The 7397-nt window shown below is 45.2% G+C and overlaps 1 long non-coding RNA gene across 1 annotated transcript; it reads left to right on the top strand.

Annotated features, from left to right (window-relative positions):
• The first annotated feature begins 753 nt into the window (after window positions 1–753).
• Window positions 754–5072, top strand: LOC136641482 (uncharacterized). Its single transcript, XR_010793879.1, has 3 exons — window positions 754–837; window positions 1264–1373; window positions 3732–5072. It is a non-coding gene; the product is annotated as an uncharacterized lncRNA (long non-coding RNA).
• The last annotated feature ends 2325 nt before the right edge of the window (window positions 5073–7397 follow it).

Here is a 7397-nt window from a genome sequence, read left to right as displayed (position 1 = left end):
CTCAACATTTCCAGAAAATGCTGTCACACATGTTTTAGTTATGAGATCCATCATCAGGAAGTTCCTTTAAACACATTTTATTGAGCTCCCCCATCAGAGATGGCTCATCTCTCAACTCTTCCTTCTGATGAGCTGTCTCCTCCGACTGAGCTCACTTCCTTCCTAGCCTAATGTACTCCTGACTGCTATTGGTTTTGGCTCCACAGCTTAAGGGCAGGCAGGCAGGCCTCTGGAACAGGTGCATTGGGCCTGATTGCACGGCCAGACCCTCCACTTGCAACCTGAAGGAGTAATCCAGGGCTTCAGAATCCATTTAGCTTTCAATTGCACAAGAGATCTACAGGGGATACAAGAGTATCTCTTGCATGGGGGTTTAACCCCGTTTAAGGCAGCTGTGGGGAAAATGAAAAACCAGCCTTTCCTGAGAAAGTGTCAGTATTGAAGCATATTCAGCCAGAAAAAGCACCTTTGGCACCATTAGGCAGTCCTTGACATGTTGTGTTACAACACTGATAAAAAGTGATCCCAGAAAGTGTGGGAAAGTCTGCCAGATTGATTAGGCCTGGCCTCCCTTCTCGGCCTATACTTGGTCACCCAGGAATGCTGCCTCCTTGTTTGCACTGAGTGGCTAAAGTCCTTGTGAAGAATGAGTGGCATTCCACAGGGCCCTCACACAGATGATAAATGAGAGCAATCATGTGTGCGAGCCCATGTGAGAAAGAGAGGGGGGATACATTTCATTGAGATGGTTGCACTTCTTATTTGATTTCAGCTAATAGCTTAACTTGGCAACTTGAAGAGAGGGATCTAAGCTGGAAGGGAAAAATCAGTTTTAAGGTAGGCAGCCTTTTGCATCCTTTTGCATCAAGCCAAATTCTCTTCAGTGTATTTGTTTCACTGCCAAAATGGTGTTGGGTTTATGGAGTTTCTTTGTCATGGATCACAACAAGGACATGCAGACATTAGAGGCAGGGGAGGCAGAGCATCACCTGACCCTGATTCCCTCCCCCTCCAAGGACTGACAAGTAAAATAAAATGTGGGTCCGGAGAACTTCTAGGGCTGGAGAGGCCATGCGCAGCCTCTAGGGCCCTCAGAAGGCCTTTCAAATGTACTTCCAATTTGGGGAATGATGTGAATATGTAACTGCACCGAATTCATACCACCCCGACTGTACAGAAAGTCTTTTGTGGTGGTGGTGGTGGGGGAACTCTGGTCATGTGGTGCTTATCTAAGTGCATATATTCTTTTTTAATCTGTCTCAGACCCCCTCCCAGTTAATAGATCACTAGGCAAGCTGGCAAACCAGATGCATGACCTGAGAGACTCAAGAGGACCTTCTGGATTTGGAGCAAGGCCAGCACACAAGAAACAGGTGTGTGACTGGTCTTTAGAGAAACTGAAAAATCCATGGTCTCCTTACAGAGCATCGTTAATTATGTTTCACTCCATACCACTGATTAGAGAGGTGTCTCTCAGGTGCGACCAGCAGGGGGGTGATGCTGCGATGGCCAAGAAATGTGGTTGCTCTTGTCAATAGATACAGCCACAGTCATTACCAAAAGCAACGCCCGTGAAATAGTAAATAAAAACCAAATAAAACAGGTATGTTCAGATTTGGGCGTTTTTTTGTTTTGTTTTTACAAAAATGGTAAGTGCAGAAAGTGGAGTTAGGTGTTTTTATTTTGTTATCATCGTTTTCTCCCACTTCTAGTAATAGTCAGTTCTTGAATTATCCCTGGAAGCACAGTGGGAGACAATGCAGCTTGTGGAGCACTGGTGTAATGTGCTCTAATCAACAAGTGCCAAAAGCACATGAGCTGCCATGTTCTGAGGCAGCTGAAGTTTCCAGACTGTCTTCACCGGCAACCCCAAGTGGAGTACGTTACAGTGATCTAAACGGGATCTGACTAAGGCAGGGATTACTGTAGCCAGATCTGTTTACCTTGGAAAAGGCTGCAGCTGGCTCACCAGCTGAAACGCATCTAGCCACAGCTGCCACCTGCTTATCTCTGAGCAAGGCTGGATCCAGGAGGACTCCCAGACTACAAATGTGTTCCTTCAAATTCATCAGGAACCAACTGTAAACCCATCCTAGAGTCAGCTTTCCTACTTCCTAAACAGCAATTTGTCTTATCTGGATTAAGTTTAAATTTATTAGTCCGCATCCAGTCTTTTACACCTACTAGTTGATTCTGAAGGTCCATAACTCAAGGGAAGACACTAACTCTTGAAGAAAATAGAGAATTGTTCAATTGGCCGTCAGCATCACCCATCAACTCAACCCAGTTGCTATGTTGCAGTGAAAAGAGATGGCAGGAGGGGAATGGGTCCATAGTCTGCTTACTTACCAAAGCATATAAGTGCTTTGTGTGTGAGCAGGTGAGTGGGTGTATGTGCATGAAAGAGGGAGAGAAGCTCAAAGCCCATATTTTTGAGAAACCAGGTAGTAGCATGTAGAATTACTAATAAAATAATGGATCCTTTCATAGCAGGGAAAAATTAACAGTGCAATACTGTATCCAGTGCTGTATCCAGCTCACGTTTGAGTCTGGCTGTGGCTTGGTCCGAGGCAAGGAGAAATAATTTCCCTTACCTTGGGTTGAGCTGCAGCAGCCCCAATGGGTCTACTCCGATCTCAGGTGACACAGGTCCGAGCATCCTGGAGCCGCTCAGTACTTCCCAGGAAAGGGGTCAGGATTTGGCATAACTGCCAGATCCTGGCCCTACCCCGCACTCTCCCACTGTCTGCCATGGGCCCACTGTCAGCCCTTCCTCCACCCAAAATGCTTTCTCCCTATCCAACCAATGTCCCCCCAGACCCCTGTGTCAGCTGAGCTAGGCTGGCGTGGACTCACTGATCTCAGTCGGCGCGGAGGTTCCAGCATGCAGGCCTTTGTGGGCCCAGCCAACTTCAGAGGAGGTGCAAATGTACTTTACAGCATGTTTTCAGCTCTCCCAAGCTGGCACAAGAAACTTGCGCCAGCCAGGCACTCTTTCTGGATTGCGCTCTAAATGTGTTCCTGTGTTTTAAATAAGTTTCTAATTTGGTGTTCATTTTCCTCTCAAAAAGGACTTCCTCTATTTAGTGTTGTGGATTTTTTTTCTGACACATAGTAAATATAATTCCATTGTTCTATGCTATTCTGCATCCTTTCCTCCACTACCTCCTCCTCCTCCTCCTTCTTCTTCTTCTTCTTCTATGCCTTCAGTCTCCTTTGCCGTGATCCGCTGTGGCAACTCATGCTTTTTTTTGTTGATAGTATCACACAACACTACCTGTGATCTAATGATGACCCAGATACCTGTGAACAGCATCACATGGGTCATCACAGTCAATAAGATGAAATGGAGGCAAGGGCAGAGAACCCTGTTGAAAAAATAAGGAAAATGGCACAAAGGAAAAACATCAGCTGATGCAACAAAAGGGGGCTGAAAAGCATCAAAACAATATACCATAAATGTATGGTGAGGTGATTGGGCTTTTAAAATAATGAATCAGCTACATCAAATATCCTACTTTAAAAGCAAGCACTGAAATACAAAGTTGTAGAATAGCCCAGGTTCTACACACATTTGTTCTGTGCTTACTCCCCAATAGTGTTAGACGTGACAGAATGAAGCTACCACCTGCTAAGGCCAAAACAACAGCACTATGTCTGTCTTGTTCTGACACAAAAAGGTTGTGCTGCTTTCTGACTTCTCATCTCTCTCTCTCTCTTTTTTTTTATAGCCGTTCTCTTAAATAACCTTTGCACTTCAAAAGGCTCAGCTCTATCAATCTTCCCCACCATATGTTCTCATTAGAAACTTTATTGCACACTTTATCTTGGGATTATTGGGTATCAATTAATAAAACATGCTGCAAGCTTCAAATGCATATATCTGTAATAGAAGGGGATTTATTATTTTTTTTTTGGGTGAACTAAATCTGTGGCAGATGGTGTTTTTCAAACCTTTCTTTAGATCAGTCTCAACCATTTTGGTTGGTATGCTGATGTAGGCTTTTCATGTGAAGTCACTCCAGGATGAAGGGATGGATCCAAGGGACACTTGAATTGATTGAACAACTCCCACCGATTGTGCTTATTTTGGCACCAGCTTTCACCAGAGAAACCTTTCCTGGAGTTTGAGAAAACCAAAGGAGGACTTCTAGTGACAACTATTTCAGTGTATGATACCTGCCCATGTTGGCTTGCATCTGCTCCCAACCTGTGCATGGGTTTTGTTTCATGTTCTTATCAGAAGCGTAACTAGGGCACAACCTGAGGGGATCTCCATGGGAGCTTCTCCAAGTAGGGCGTGAAGCTGCCAGTGTGTCCTCCTTCAGGGAGAGCCTGGTAGTGGCTGCCTTGGGCCATTTACAGTTCTTCCGGAGGAGGGGACGTTTGCTGCAATGACTTTGCTTCCCCCGTGCTTTCTCCTGTGGAGGCTCCCTTTTGAAGGGGAGCAAAGTCGCCAGCGCTTCCTCTTCTGAGGAGAACTCAGAAGTGATGTCATGAGGTCACATGGCATTGTGATGTCACTGTCCAGGGAGCCGGTGCTTCTGGTTACACCTCTGGATCTTATGCTTCCCAAAATATGCAGGAAGCTGAATTCTGTAAATTACTATGAGTGGACATAACCAACTCTAGATAACAGTCATTTTCAACCTTTTTCAACTCATGGCACACTGACAAAGCACTAAAATTGTCAAGGCACTCTTTGCATTTTGTGACAATTGACAAGGCACACCACACTGCCAATTGAGGGCTCACATCCCCATTGGCCTTACGAATAAATGACCCTTCCCCAAACCCCATGGTTCACTTGCAGACCGGTCACAGCACACCAATGTGCCACAGCACACTGGTTGAAAATAGCTGCTCTATAAACAAAGAAGTTTTGAGCCAGGATGTGCAGCCTTTTCTGGAGTAGGGGAATGGAATAGGCTTCAAGTTTGCACCAACAATGTCAGTCTTAAGAAGAGACTGATCTTTCCGAGTGGTGAAGACCAGATGTGATTGTGAGGAGCTCCAGAAGGATATCTCCAGACTGGCAGAATGGACAGCAAAATGGCAGATGCGCTTCAATGTCAGTAAGTGTAAAGTCATGCACATTGGGGCAAAAAGTCAACACATATAGGCTAATGGGTTCTGAGCTGTCTGAGACAGATCAGGAGAGAGATCTTGGGGTGGTGATGGACAGGTTGATGAAAGAGTTGACCCAATGTGCGGTGGCAGTAAAGAAGCCAATTCTATGCTTGGGATCATTAGAAAAGGTATTGAGAACAAAACGGCTGATATTATAATGCCATTGTACAAATCGATGGTAAGGCCACACCTGGAGTATTGTGTCAAGTTCTGGTCACCACATCTCAAAAAGGACATAGTGGAAATGGGAAAGGTGCAAAAGAGAGCGACTAAGATGATTACTGGGCTGGGGCACCTTCCTTATGAGGAAAGGCTACGGCGTTTGGGCCTCTTCAGCCTAGAAAAGACGCCTGAGGGTGGACATGATTGAGACATACAAAATTATGCATGGGAAGGATAAAGTGGATAGAGAGATACTCTTTACACCCTCACATAACACCAGAACCAGGGGACATCCACTAAAATTGAGTGTTGGAAGAGTTAGGACAGACAAAAGAAAATATTCCTTTATTCAGCTTGTGGTCAGTCTGTGGAACTCCTTGTTGCAGGATGTGGTGACGGCATGTGGTCTGGATGCCTTTAAAAGGGGATTGGATAAGTTTCTGGAGGAAAAATCCATTATGGGTTACAAGTCATGATGTGTATATGCAACCTTCTGATTTTAGAAATGGGCTATGTCAGAATGCCAGATGCAAGGGAGGGCACCAGGATGTAGGTCTCTTGTTATCTGGTGTGCTCCCTGGGGCATGTGGTAGGCTGCTGTGAGATACAGGAAGGTGGACTAGATGGGCCTATGGCCTGATCCAGTGGGGTTGTTCTTATGTTCTTATGTTATGTTTTAAAAATATTGGTGCTTGCTCATTTTCTCTCTCTAGGGAATGAAATCATATATCAGAGTACTGGGAGCAGGTCTGAACTTCTATAGATATTTAGGACACAACCTTATGGCACTTAATGTGGAATTAGACAACCTCAGGCAACAGATCAGATCCTTTCAATCCATCTATCGGAGGTGGTTCAGAAAGAGAAACAGTGAAAGAGAAACTGCAGTGAAAATCTGTTTGTTGAGAAATGATATAGATTAGGTACATAGTGTGCAGTCAGGATCAATTGGCATGCAAGCTAGAAAGATTTAGAGCAGGGGCCAGAAGGGTGATAAAAGACCTAGGAACTGTCATATGGGGCTGCTTTAGGTGTGGAACATGTTTCTTCAGTAGATGGGTAAATTGCCGCAAGGCTTTCTGGACAGAATGGGAATTTGAGAGTTAAAACATTCCCACCTTCATTGCATCACAGCTTTGATAGAGTCTCTTGATTAGATGTTTGCCTGGTTTACTGCGGGATTTTGGGCATGAGCTACTGTTGACATTTGATGTTTAGCTCTGGGTAAAGTTTAAACAGCACTTATCAGAACTGTGACACCTTGGGAAGGCCACACTGGTTTAACAGTATGTTTCAGGTCACCTCCGGCTTTGAATTTTGTTTCCATCTATGCAGCGGTGTGTGTGTGTGTGTGTGTGTGTGTGTGTGTGTGTGTGTTTAGAACAGAGACACTTTATTAGAGCCAGTAGTGTAGCAGTACCCCTTCCACTCGCTGTCAGAGCCATTCCATGCAGTGATGGCAATGCACTCACCGAACCAAGTGGTTTCTCCTGTGCATTGCCATCACTGCCCAGAATGGCTTGGATGGCGAGTGGAAGGGGCTTCTTACATGGCACATTGCAGTGCCTGCAGTACTTACCATTTTGCCCTTCCTTGAGCTGTGCTACTGATTTGTGCTGGGATATGAATAGAGAGACCCCCTTCCGAGCGTCTATTAGTTGAGCCAGAATGAAGGTTTAGCCACAGTCCATCAGCCTTACTGACAGCTCCCCATTTACTTCATTCCATAGAACTTAATGGACATCACTGAAACTCAAGCCTGCTCTTATCTGCACAAACCTGCATAGCAAAATGACACAGTCCAATCCTAACGAACTTTCCAGCGCCAATGCAGCCATGCCAATAGGATGCCCACTGCATCCTGCAGTGGAACGACAGTCATAGAGGTAAGGGAACATTTGTTTCCTTACCTTAGGAACAAATGTTTCCAAGGTATTACAGCTCCATCAGAGTTGGAAAGTTGGTTAGAACAGGGCTGTTAATCTCTTTTGCAGGACAGCAGCTCACGCTGACACAGCTCTCCTGCAGCTGGACAAGACTGCTGAGCTGCCATTCCAAGCTAGTATGTAACTAGCTAACAAACACCCCAATCCTCTCTGCTGGGC

Source organism: Tiliqua scincoides, chromosome 2, assembly GCF_035046505.1.
Source record: "Tiliqua scincoides isolate rTilSci1 chromosome 2, rTilSci1.hap2, whole genome shotgun sequence".
Classification (NCBI taxonomy): Eukaryota; Metazoa; Chordata; class Lepidosauria; order Squamata; family Scincidae; genus Tiliqua; species Tiliqua scincoides.
Note: the sequence above shows the minus strand (reverse complement) of the source record. Positions and strands in the feature narration are given on the sequence as shown.